We start from the raw sequence: 14,110 nt of genomic DNA, 5'->3' as shown, positions 1-14,110 counted from the left end.
TCATCGTGGTCAGAAACCCCTTACCTCAGCTTAAGTCTCCATTCATTCCCCCTGAATAGAGACAGTCTAACATCCCACACCCCCATTTCCGATTCCTGCCCATGATAAATGAAAAGTTCGGGGACAATTGTCTCCCTCGTCTCTTGTTTCTTTTCATAAGCGTTTAGGCTGGCACAGTTCATTCATACCGTGAGTTGTCAGCGCTCTTCCAGCAGATACAAACAGCTTTGCTACACTGTTTGTATTCACTTATTAATAAGATCGCTATGAACGCCATTATGGACATTTCTAAGCCTGTGTGGCTCCAATGGACGTTATTCTTTATGATGTGCAAGATGCATGGTGAAGTCAGAGAGCTCAGCTCATTCAATTCAGACACAATAGTGACTCATAAAGCCACTGTCTGTCAGCGATGGCTATAGTGTTTTTTGTTTTGTTTTGTTTTACAGAACAGGTAATGCACTTCAGAGATAAAGAATTAAAAGATTTACATTTTCTATACAAGCAGCGCAAATAGCTCCTGTCAGCCATAATTTTGCACCTTTTGTAAGGGGTGAGAGGGGCCTCAGAGAGCCTCCACTATTTTCTTTACGTCCCTCAACCGATGTATTGAGCCAGTTTTAACTGACCTTATGACACTAATGAGTTAGAAATTGAAACACTTGGGCAGTGGGGCGGCATGGCTCAGAAGGTAGAGCGGGCCGTCCAGTAATCCGAAGGTTCCTGGTTCAATCCCCGGCTCCTTCAGCGAGTACGTCAAAGTGTCCTTGAGCAAGACACTGAACCCCCAACTGCTCCTGATGAGCAGCTGGGCACCTTGCAATGGCAGGCTCTGTCGTCAGTGTGTGAATGTGAGAGACACACACTGGAAAGCGGTTTGAGTGGTCGGTAGACTACAAGAGCGCTACAGAAATGCAGTCTATTTACAGACAAATCGCTTTAATTTATTTACAGAAATAAAAATTTGTGAACCAAAACAAACTTTTAATTCCAGGCTTCCCGAGCCCCCCCCCCTTCTGGGCCCTGGTAGTCCCCCCCCCCCCGTCACTACGATGCCCCTTTTGGTGCATACAGATGTATGACTGCTGAATCATTATTCTCTCTACTGACGGCAGCTAGTTCATGAAGACAGCGGTGCTTCCCCGCGTTCAGTGCGCACATTGAATACAGTGGTTGCATTTGCTGTTACTAAAATAGCCCCCTACACGGACTGGGGTCAACAGTTATGGACACTAGCACGCTCTCCACTGCAGCTGCAACAGCGGGTTGCAACACACCAACAGCATATTATATTTCCTTTATTTAGATTTCTGGTTTGTTGTCAATCAAAACTTTTCAAGTTTCTAGTTAGATGTGGCAACACGCATCACAAACAAACCACATTCTTTGCTTCTGTGGCCACATCGTATGTGAAAAGTGCAGGCCGGGGGCCACAGTGTTTTTACCGTTTGTACAGGATGAAGAAACTCCCCGAGTATTCTGATGAAACTGGTCACCGCGTCCAACAGAGACGTACAGCTGAGGGTTTCTATGCACACTACAAAGAAGGACACACAACAACACAGCAACATAACCACACTTTAACCTTAACTGTACTTCATATTACACACAGACAGACAGACAGACAGACAGATAGATATAGATACTTTATTATTGTCGTTGAGTAAATTTATTGCCACAGCCTGTACATGAAAATACGAGGTTTACCTCCTTACAGATTTACATATACATATATATGTACATATATAGTACATGTATACACTCACATGTGTGTACACACAGGTACAAGTACATGCTACAAGCAGGTGTCCATGACATCCAGTGGGGCATGGGGACATGGGCACACAGACAGACGTAATATCTATGTGATCAGTGCACTGTATTGTAATATACCAATATGCTACTAATGTAATGTACTATGTACAGAGGTTTGTCACCACCCTTCCACACACCTCATCTGATCCCAGTACTACATGTGTTGTGTAGTCTGCTGAGCGTGGTGTGGGGATGTCCTTGTCATGCACCCTGTGTGCTGTCCTGCAGGAATGTGCACTGCTCCATGTTGTAAGCCAGCGCAGACAACCAACACAAATTCTCGTGTGTCTGATTTCTGACTCGAATCCTGACTCTGGCCTTCTTTTCGTGCTCCTGCAGACCACAGAAGTTCTTTCAAGTGTAGACCTGTGACTAAAATGAATTTTACACTTTTTACATGTACTTTCCCCTCATACCAGCCACCTGTGAGGTTTTTGAAAGCAGTTTACTTTTATTACCCAAGCTACTTAAAGTCCTATCGTTTTTTTTTTAAATCAACGCGCAAGATCAGATTAGCCAACGCTTCCTTGGCTGTTGACACGCCACACGAGCACGGTTATTATCACCGTGGATCCCATTTGAACGTTCAAGGTGCGAGAAAGCGATGTTGGAAAATGTGGTCCTTTTAGGCCGGCCCAACCAGAGGGGAACGCGGGGCTGACATCAAACCCAGGTCTTAATTATATCAGAACTTCTTATATCAACCTTTCACATGTCTCTGTTATGGAAGATAAGCTAAATCCATCTTTGTCTGCCTATACTTCCCCAGGGGAGCGACGCTTATCACACCGCAGCATCTCCGGAGAGAAGCCTCTGCAGAGCAGGATTATCCCCCCCAACCCGCCACAGAATACTGAAATGTTGTCCCCCCCCCCCCCCCATCGAACCCCCCAGCTTTACTTTACACACGCTAAAGACTTGGGTGTGTTCTCTCCTTTTCAAAATGGTCACCTTGTTTTAGTGCATTCATTTGTTTATATAAGAGGGAGGGGGAAAGTGTTCTGACATTCCAATTTTGGGAAAGCCAATTACTGGAAGAGTGACATTTCGTCTCGATTAATCTTGGGAAAGGAGGGGGACGTTGTGCCCCGCTGGGATAACAAGGACACAACGGTCTGTATTGTCACGTGTGGTGCTTTAACAAAGAATGACAGTTTGCTTCTCCCCATTACTGGTGTGACGTGATGTAAGGACGGGGAGCGAGGCTTCCTTTTTTAAATTTATCTATTTATCTGTTTTACCTGAAACGACTACAGAGGCTTGCATGTAACAGGTATATACATCACGCCAGCTCCCTCACGCCTCCGGGCACACGCACTTCTGATGGCCTCAGAACGGGTCGGACCCTCGAGTTGACTGGTTAGTGCAGTGGCCCGTGGTGCGGGAGACCCGGGTTCGCTTCCCGGCCCCCCCCTGAATTCACTACATTGGTGTCAGAAGTGGGATGGTGAGACCGCGAGGCCATCGGAGGCGCATGCGCCCAGAGGCGTGAGGGAGCCGATCGCGTTTCCTGAAGGAGGGGGGTAGTGTAATGACCACGGATAACTAGACTCGCTAGCCCTTGGCTAACGGGTCAGACCCTTTAGTCGACCGGTTAACGTAGCCGCCCGTGGTGCGGGAGACCCGGGGTCGCGTCCCGGCTGCGGCGGTTCCTGGCTGCCCCCTGCCTTTGCTACAGTACTTCATTTCTCCTACTCTCTGCCTTATGATGCTGTAGGTGCACAACGCTCATGTATTCAACATAACATGCGCTTGGCTGTATGACGTCCATCTCAGTCACCACACGTCAACCCAACCCAGTTTATTACAGCACGGCCTGACGTCCTCCATTTACATGCAAGTGTACACGGCAGGTTGAATTTTTCTGTGTTGGTTTACTTGAATTGGGTTGGTGTGTAGTCCCCTAAACATCTGCACAAGGGATTTAACATCACACCCTGCCTATCACTGAATGGGGAAGCTGAACTGCAAAAAAATAAATACATATATAAATGAATAATAAAACCAATTACAGTTCACCTGAGTCCAAGACAAAGGTCCATATGGGGACAATAAAGTGCATATTGTATACATACATATAGATATATGTATACATGTATATTGTATTTCATCTTTTGAGCCCTGAATGGCACATGTGCAGTCTAAATTGTAAAAGATTTCCCATGCATCCTTTGGTCTCCACTCGATGGGGTCTGGGATTTACGCAGCGGTCGGTGAGTGCCATTTGTGCACGGCTGCAGCCTCTGAATATATTACAGCTTGCTTCTGGGGGGTTTACGCTGGGCAGACTCGAACTTTATTCACATTCAGGGCCAGGTGAGAAGCCAGTCTCCGAAGGTTTCTCTCAGACAGTCTGTTAATACAGACCAGCCATCCTAGGGAAGAGAGGCCAATTCAGACGGCACTATATGGAATACTAATACCCTCTGTCTTACACAGATCCCTCACACCGGGCTCCCCCCACCCCCCACACCCAAAGCTGCTTTACTAAGTCTGAAAAGCTATTTTCTCAGCGTTGCAAATGTTGTCAACTGTCTGACATGGGACTTTGATCTCAATTGTGCAGCTTCTCTCTGCCTGTCTCGCGTGGCAGGAGGACAGACAAGGCTCTTAGGTTGGAGACCGCTGGCTTCCGGAGTTGCAGGAAGGGGTGGGTGGGTTGGCAGATTGGGGGGGGGGGGGACTTTGGATGAAGACCCTGGTGGGAGGTGACAGCTGACTGACAGTTATTCAGCTGTGCTGGACAAATAACAGCTAACAGATTGCCTGGCCACAATTACCAAACCTGTCCAGGTGACAATGGTGTCAACCTGGCCAACCTGCAAAAAGAAAAAAGACAAGATTCCTCGAGGTATTTTACCTTGTTTTAAGTCTCATAATGCAAGTATGGCAGCTCAGAAGGCCATTCTTTGCATTCTTTTCTTAGAACTTTAAGAGCCTAATGTAATCAGTTTAAATGTGTGTTTAACACTATAAAATACTTAGGACAAACAGGTCTTCTAATGTCTTCAATTGTTGCATACACCAAGCTGCAGGGGATGCAGCTTTACAAATTTCCTTTACAAATGCGTCCCCATTTGTAAAGGACTTTAGCTGGATCCATTGTGTGCGCTGCCTTTCTTCTTGTTGGTTTTTACTGGTGGTTGGCACCCGAAATGTTGCATTACCACCACCAACTGAAATGTAAGAACTTCACAGCACCAACTAGCCACATGCCACATTGTACACCAAAAGTGATCCCACCCATGACACCGTCCACTCTACAACCCAGACCCAGTCCGAGTTGATGCAAATGCTTCCCGCAGTGTAACATCTAGATATTCTCCAGATATGTCAAAAACATTCAAATACCGCCTGGCAGCGTTCGGCACCGTCTTGATCCTTTACGACTTCCCCTCCGCTTCAGCAGCGCAATTTATGACCATGGTAATGAATGCCAAAAACCTTTTGTCTATGCAGACATTCCGGTCAGCGCCGTCCCTTTTCTGCTTCGGTTCGTTTTGCACTTCCACCATCTCGTCATTTCTCTCCAATTGCTTCACGGCTTCGGCATATGGCAATCCCATTTCTGCTCTCATCTTATTCACTTTCTCTTCCTCCATTATTTTTTGGACACTGTACTGATCCCATATCACGAGTTCCCTTGCAGTGCAGGCCCTTTGCTTGTACTTCCTCAACTTTATGATCTTCAACATTGCAGTTGTCCTCTCCATATCTCCCACATCTTCTGAGTCCATTACGTACCGCAGCACCGTCTCCACATTCTTGACGACAAAAACATCTGAGAGGCGCTCTCTCATACGGCCTCACCTTGTAACTCACATAATCAAGGTACACTCTTTCTGGCTATTCCCCTTCACAGTAAAACACAATTTTACTGTCCTCCATCTCCCCTTGTCGGAATCCAGTCGTTCTTATTGCCTCACACACGCCTGCAACATCCCGAAGTGACTCAGCCTCGGGCCACTTGTCACCCCGCCCTTTGCTTTTAATCCGAGTGGGAAGCAAGTCACACAGGGATACCTGCTGAATACCCTGATCTTAAGGGCTCCATCTCTGACGCTTTGAGATACAGCAGTTATCATCTCCAAGTTTTTCCCCGAGAAACTTTCTGACATCATGCGGGTCATTGAACATCCAGTCTTCCCTTGTCACAGCTTTCATCCCAGCCAGGTGCGTCTCTTCTGTTCTCAGCGACTCACTAGAATTGCTTGGGCAGGGGCGTCCGGGTAGCGTAGCAGCCTCCCCCGTTGCCTAGCGACACGGGGGAGGCCGGTTCAAATCCCCGCGTTACCGCTGGCTTGATCGGGCGTCCCTGCAGACGCAACATAGCCTGGGTGCGTAAGATGGCGTCGTCCGGCTTCCGACGAACGAGTACTTGCACAAGAACTTCCGGTCTGGTTTGTTGAGCTTAGAGACGGCTCCATTTGCAGGACCTCCCTAAAATCACAGCCAACGATGTGCATCGCATCGTGCATGCCCCCCCCCCCATGGCTCAGACGAGCAAAAAAAGAAAAGGGGTTTACGATGTATACTTCGAGCTACAGCGACAATTACGAGGGTGAGTAGCGGCATCATTAGAACTATGCTAGCTAGCTAGCTAGCTAGCTAACTAACGTTAGCTGGCTGCCTTGCAACTAACGTTACCTTGCTACTTTTACACAAGCCATGATACATGACATGGCAGTTTCACATTGTATCTTCTGTACAGCTGTTAAAGTAATAGCCCAGTTCTTATTGCAATCTACTACCCGTGGGCGTGTGTGAGAGAGGCACGGTGAGGGTTGGAGAAAGTGAACAGGTGAGTTAATCTGGCAGCAGGCGCGGATCTACGGGGTGGCAACAGGGGTGGCAGCTGCCACCTCTGGGACACAGTCTTGCCACCCCTGTTGCCACCCCATTTATAAATCAGATAATGTGTTTTTAAAGTGTATTTTATGTACATGCATGGCGAAGGTCAATGAGACCCGCACCAAACTCATCTCAAACAGTAGAGAACAAAATACATTCGATGAAATCCGAGTTTTGAATAATGTCCATTGCCCCCCTCCTTGAACCTCATGCCACCCCCTTTGCCACCCCAGGAAAAAAAAACCTCTAGATCCGCCACTGTCTGGCAGGGGCGATTAAATGAAGTGATACAAATCAGACATACCTGGTGTAAAACCGGACGTCCTCATCGGAACCTGCAAATCGCCTCAGGCTGGATTTGGACTGTAGCTGGACGGTCTCTAGTTGTTTCTGGAGCACTTCTTAAGTTTCCTCATTGACTCGTTGTGGGCCAGGGCATCGTCCAAAGCGGCGGGATGAGGAGCCACGCACTAGTCCTGCTCTCGCAGGCAGCTGCTGACATCCATCTCATTATCGGAGGAGTCCAGAGCTGGCAGGGGGGCGCCAGCAGGACGCTCCCGGCGCTCCCACACACCCAGCCCGGGTGCGGGTTTGGGGCGCTCCCACACACCCAGCCCGGATGCGGGTTTGGGGCGCTCCCACACACCCAGCCCGGGTGCGGGTTTGGGGCGCTCCCACACACCCAGCCCGGGTGCGGGTTTGGGGCGCTCCCACACACCCAGCCCGGGTGCGGGTTTGGGACGCTCCCACACACCCAGCCCGGGTGCGGGTTTGGGGCGCTCCCACACACCCAGCCCGGGTGCGGGTTTGGGGCGCTCCCACACACCCAGCCCGGGTGCGGGTTTGCAGTACTCATTCCACGCAGAGTGCGGGGACAGCTCCTTTCTTGAGCCTCCTTAACACGCCTGTAGGGGGCGCAGCGAAACCACCCGGTTCAGCATGCCCACTACACCCTTCTGTGCTCTTGGTGACGGTAAATGCATGCCTCCGAATCTTCGCTAGCCACTTGGCTCTTTCCTCGCAGCTACTAGGGAATGGCGGGAAACTTAAAACAAAATCATAGCGCGCCGAATTACCACACTGCGGCACACAACAGCGCTCAGCGGAGCCGGACTCACCGCGGTGATACTTGAACGTCCCTCTTCGCCTTGTCTGAGTCACCGATTTTTCGGACGAAACTAAGATTTCGGACGGATAAGTTAGCAGCGAACCAACGACTCAGCGGAACATAAGCATCCGGTTGTACCGGAAGTTCTTGTGCAAAGACACACCCGGAAGTTCCGCAGCGCGACATTAATTCACAGAGTCGACTAATCGGCCGTGTCCTCATTTCACCCTGAGTTGGAAAAATGTATTGTTTGGATATACTGAATTTGATTGGAACCTCGATTCTCAGTATTACTTAATCAATTTGCTAATTATCTTAACAAAATGTTATATTCACAGATCTAAATTCTCTAGCAAGAAACCTAATTTTCCTGAGCCGTCTGCGCATGTCAAACAATACATTTCATCAATATCTGATAGTGAAAATAAAAAAGCTGTAAACACATATAAGCACTTTACGATTTACAAAATATTTAGTTAAGCGTGTAATTTATTTGTTTTACTTTATACAACCCCCCTGGCGTATTTATGTTAATGTTTATGATAATATATGTGTTAATGTTGTATACATTTAATAATGTGACTATTGTTGATTGACATTGTTGTATACTATTTTTGTTCACTTTTGTTAATAAAGTTCTTAAAAAAAAAAAAAAGATTAATCGGCCGTGTCTGCGGGTGGGAAGCCGGATGTGGGTATTTGTCCTGGTCGCTGCACTAGCGCCTCCTGTGGTCAGTCGGGGCGCCTGTTCGGGGGGGGGGGGGGTCTGGATGTTTTGCTCTGAGCTCGGGATTTCCAGTTCAAAGTGGGATTCTGACGGTTGCTTCTGCTTTGGACAGCGGCCAGGCTGATGACAAACGGAAAGCAATCCGGTTGTCTTTGCGACAGTGGCGTAAAAAATAAAAACGCTTGGAAACGCTGGAGGGGGGAGGGGGGGTGAAGTTGTCTGCAGACACTAAGATAATCTGTCTTTTGATTTTTTAGATAAAATATCTTGAAACATGGCCTGTTGCCATGAACCAAGCAGTGTAACCTGCCAGTGGTGTCGGGACATTCTGGGTGCGAGGTTTTGAAACAAGCCTTGTGTGACTTAAAACAAGGGACGGGCCCCTTGATGAGCTTCTCTTTTTCTTTTTTTGCAGTGAACCTCAGCTGTCAGACCTGGGGGGCCGAGGCGGGGGCGTCCGAGGACCCTCTTCCACACAAGTCCCCTCAGATTTACCTCCCACTCCGACTCCTACCAGAGGAGAACCGTGCCGCTCGGCGAAGTCGGCAGCCAGGCAGAAAATGTGAAGAGAGGCGAAGAAGGCCGTGTAATTGACTTTGAACTGAGGCGAAAGATTAGGCCGGCGGAGGTGTATCCGATTGTAGCCAGGCCCCCTTTCTGCCCCCCCCCCACCACCCACATTGAAACCTGCCACCCTTCATTCCTGACTAGATAAACGATGACAAGTGTTAACAACACAGGTGCCTCCCTGTTCGAAATGGCTCTAGCGTCATGACACCCCTTCTTTTTTTATCAGGCTATTCTCGGTAGATGATCTGCACACTAGATGGTGAATGCGTGGGTGTTCAAGAGGAGTCCTCCTCCTTTTAGCAGCCTGAAATTTAAAAAAGAATCCCTCGAGGGCTTAACCCATATCCACAAATATCTGCAATGGGAGAAACGGGCAGGACCCATATATGCCCGCCACATTTCTGGTCTTTTTCCAAACGGGAAGGTGTTTACGTTTTTAACCTCTGCTGTTGGCAGGCTTGGCATACAACACAGGGAATTTGCATGCCAGTGTGTCCTAGACAGTTAATCTGCAAGTGGAGTTCAGGCTCTCCCCCTGCAAAGGCACTCTTTTGATTATCAAGAAGCGCTGGTAGTAGCGCCGTCCTTTGGATGATCTGTGGGATGACAAGAGCACAGGGTTTTTGTTCTGCATTTATAGCCACAACCGGTCCCCCTCTTCCGCATGTTTGAGCAGCTGAACAACCAATCAGCTTGTGCCCCTTCTCCGACAGGGGGACAAGCTGGTGATGATGTTCATTTAGTGCTTACTGGGTCTTGACCCTATAAAATCTACTTCTAAAAATAGACTCCTTATGTCAGGTACAAAAACCAAACCAGGGACTGGGTAGCAAACATAATTTGCATGTTAAATACATTTAAATGTATGCTCAGTACATTTGCATGATGTGTCCATGACTGCCATGTTTTGTTGTGGTCCGTGCTGGCTGGGTGCTGATTGGGTTCTGACTCAGTGATAATTATGTTAAAGGTTATTTTCAAACCCGCTCTCATTATTCAGGCCTCCTCTGATAGAGGTGGCCTCTGTTACTGCAGAAGGGCTTTAATTGACTCCAGGTCTGGCGCTGTGCATCTTAATCTCACATCCAGGAAAATGGACTTGCTCCAAAACCCACCGCTGAACTAACTACCTATTCATTTCAATTCAATTAAATCAGTAAAAAAAACAAACAAAAAACACTTAAATTTGTTCCTGATGGGTAATGAAGAGCCTTGCGTCATAGGAACAAACTGCACAAACACACACCCAAACATCTTATCAACACAAAACAATGCATACCACAAAACGCCGCGTGATAAAACTACACACCACTGTACAGCAGTACGCATGATGAACCGCTACACAAGCTTCGCAGTACACAGCTACACAGCACAAGTACACCTAAGAGGGGCAACTGCAAAATGTAGCTGTGCATAAAATGCAGCGTGAACAGCGTGCAAACCTCGCGCGCCGCACAGTCCAGCTGCAGACGGTGTTGCATGCATGCACGTATGTATGTATGTATGTATGTAAGCCACCGTCACAATCACCAAGCCAACTACTATTCGTAAAAAAAACACCCCCACTTTTCCCATTTACGCCAGAACCTCTTATCTGGACAGACTGGGTCCTCCCGCGCTTGCGGACGCAGCCTACGTTGAAGTTTGCTTGTTGAAGTTGTGCTTTTAGTGAGGCACCACTTCCATGTAGCAGGTAGTGCTACCACCTGGCGTACAACACTGCTGCCATAGCAGCACTACACCAAGCAGTAGTACATTTGCTACATAGTAATCATGTCACAGTAGTGCTAGCTCTATGAAGTAGCGCTAGTAGTACTTCAATTAAACGGCAACCATTTCCTAGCCAAGAGTGCGTGTCAAGTTAGGTGCATTTTAACTCCAGAACGAGCGGGGCGTCACCCCTACCTAGAACCGCCACGGCCGGTGTTTAAACTCCATATCCTGCCAAGATCGACACCCAGCTGAGATATTACTGCTTTACATATGTCAGTGTGTCAGGGAGGAACCCAACTGGCACCAACATTAACATTTCAACAACTGTAAGACTGTTTTTCAAACAATTTAAAATGGCCGCTGTCCCACGCCTGTAAATACTGCAAGGCCTCGGGTGGTAGTCATGCTGCGTCTGTAACCAGACACGTTGGACATCATCACACATCAAGTTTAGACCACTTCTCTGCACTGGAGGGCGCTAGTGTGTTTCTAGGACACAGCCACGAACTTCACCAAGGAAATGACGCGACAACACACGTCATAAATACTGACGTGACGCCACCAACGCCTGCAAACGACCAGGGCCGGTCATGTTGACCGGCCCTGGTCGTTTTAGGCAGATCTTATAGTAACTGTTTTTATTTTTGTGCAGTTGGTCTAAAACTCATTTTAATGCAATATATGCAATTTTAGGAGCGGCAGGTCTGTACCCCCCCCCCCAAAACTTATTAAACTTTGAAAATCCACAACAGTCACAACGAGCAGCTTGGTCGTCCTGACGTGGACGCACAACAGAGCGAGAACGAGGTAATCTTTATCCTCACTGCCAATGACAATTGATTCAGTGAAACTGGGGTCTTGCTCAGTGTGGGTTTCAGCAGGATGAATAAATGTAAGAGCAGCTGGGATCTGAAATAACGGACGGCTGATGTCCCGTTTGGGCTGCAGCACCGAATCCTACACGTGCTGAGAAGCAGGGAGGTCTCTTCGCTTGGAGGTGAAAACCCGTCAAATGAAAATACTCATTCTTTCACTTGGCCGAAACACACACTACACACACACACACACACACACACACACACACACACTATGGCTGTGTGCTGTTTGACAACACAAAACACGCCGAGTCAGACGGGAATCAGAAGGAAAGTGCCGGAGTTTGAAACTTTTCTGCCTCTTCGACCCGCCGACATCACCTGTGGGTCACTGCAGGAGCTATTCATAGACAACTGGACCCTGATGGCTTTTACTCAAGTAGGCAATTATGCACCAGCAGCCTCTGTAATGGCTGAGGTCCCTGGTCCCGCACTGGCGGCGTGCGGACTCCGGTTTCAGGCTTTCTGCTCCCTCAAGTGGCAAAGACAAAAAGGACTCCGCAGAGGAATACTCTGCTTTTTCCCCGTTGCTTACAGCCTCATTAAGTCGTCTGCACAAGCTTCGATTGTTCTCTGCAGAGGCCGGATTCACAAAACCTTCTCAAGAGAGGAACAACTAAAATACTTCCCCCTGCCTGACAAGTTTGGTCCCAACAATAAAAAGTTATGAAAAGATGATGTTCTCAAAAAGCACTCTTCTTTTCTTCTTCCTAACTTGGTTTGGGTTTCAGACGGTGTACCCCGCCATCTTGTCGGCGTGGCGGAGAAATGGAAAGCCTCCAGTTTCCTCCACTGAAATGTCGGTTGTGTAACATCAGCTGGAGAGCCACCGACAGGCCCGGGGAGTCCTGACGGATACCCGCCGCTGGCTGGCCCGGGTCAGAATAACTCACGTCCACTGACAACAACACCGCCAAGGCTCCAGTTCATAACGGCCTTCCAGCCAGACGCTAACCATCCTCTTTTATATTCAAAATGACACCTGTCAGTAATTCATCGAGCTTAAGTTGTCCTAAATAGCTTTTCCAAACTGCTTTCCAAGCCAACGTTGACACACTACTCTCCTGTCAGACAGACTTTTATGTTGACAAACTTGCTCATTTCAATTTGTGTACATTTAAAATTCAGTCGACTAGAAACCCCGTACAGATGGTGCGCCTCACCAAAGTTATGCTATTGCCCTATTGTGAGAAGTTTGGCAAAAAACTTTTTTTCCCCCCAAAAGCCTAAATACAAAAGGGCATCCGGGTGGCGTAGCGGTCTATTCCGTTGCCTACCAACACAGGGATCGCCGGTTTGAATCCCCGTGTTGCCTCCGGCTTGGTCGGGCGTCCCTACAGACACATCCAAAGGAGTTGAACCAAGTGCTTGATTCAACTGCTTTGGATAACCATGACCTGGATGAATGAGGACATTCACAGACACCTACAGACACCATTGGCCGTGTCTGCGGGTGGGAAGCCGGATGTGGGTATGTGTCCTGGTCGCTGCACTAGCACCTCCTCTGGTCAGTCAGGGCACCTCTTTGTGGGGGAGGGGGAACTGGGGGGAATAGTGTGATCCTCCCACATGCTACATCCCCCTGGTGAAACTCCTCACTGTCAGGTGAAAAGAAGCTGCTGGCAACTCCACATGTATGGGAGGAGGCATGTGGTAGTCTGCAGCCCTCCCCGGATCGGCAGAGGGGGTGGAGCAGAGATGGATGACTCGAAAGTCGGAAGAGTGGGGTAATTGCCCAGATACAATTGGGGAGAAGGGGGGGGGGGGCTGGAGAGGCCTCTTAAGGTTCCCAAAACGGACACACTCCTCACCTTGGCTGCACCTTGAGATGCTGCCCATGAATATCACAAACAGAATCAGAGACAAGGGACAACCTTGGCGGAGTCTGACAGTGACACCCACCGAAAACGTGTTTGACTTTGTGCTGAGAGTACAGACACAGCGCTCACTTTGGTTATACAAGGACCGGATGGCTTGTAGCAACCGCCCCCGTACCCCATATTCCTGCAGTACCCCCCACAGAGTGCCTCGGGATACAGTTCGTGGACTTGGAGAAGGCCCCGTAAGCCTTCTCCAAGCCCACAACACACATGTAAACTTGCTGGTCAACCTCCCATGCCCCCCTCAGCACTTCCACCAGGGTAGAGAGGTGGTCCGTTGGTCCATTGTTCCACGGCCAGGAAGGAGCGGTTTGCAGCTGAGTGTGAAATGGCCGGGATGAGAGTCAGCACCTCCAACTCTGAGGCCATGGTCCTGTACTGGATAATGGTGGATTGCTCCCTCCGGGTTGGGGATGAGTTGTTGCCTGAAGTGAAGGAGTTCAAGTATCTCGGGGTCCTGTTCACGAGGGAGGGTAGGATGGAGCGGGAGACTGACAGGCGGATTGGTGCAGCATCAGCAGTAATGTGGACGTTGTACCGGACCGTTGTGGTGAAGAGGGAGCTGAGCTGG

The sequence above is a fragment of the Lampris incognitus genome, chromosome 10 (assembly GCF_029633865.1).
Source record: "Lampris incognitus isolate fLamInc1 chromosome 10, fLamInc1.hap2, whole genome shotgun sequence".
Lineage (NCBI taxonomy): Eukaryota > Metazoa > Chordata > Actinopteri > Lampriformes > Lampridae > Lampris > Lampris incognitus.
This window is presented reverse-complemented; position numbering follows the sequence as displayed.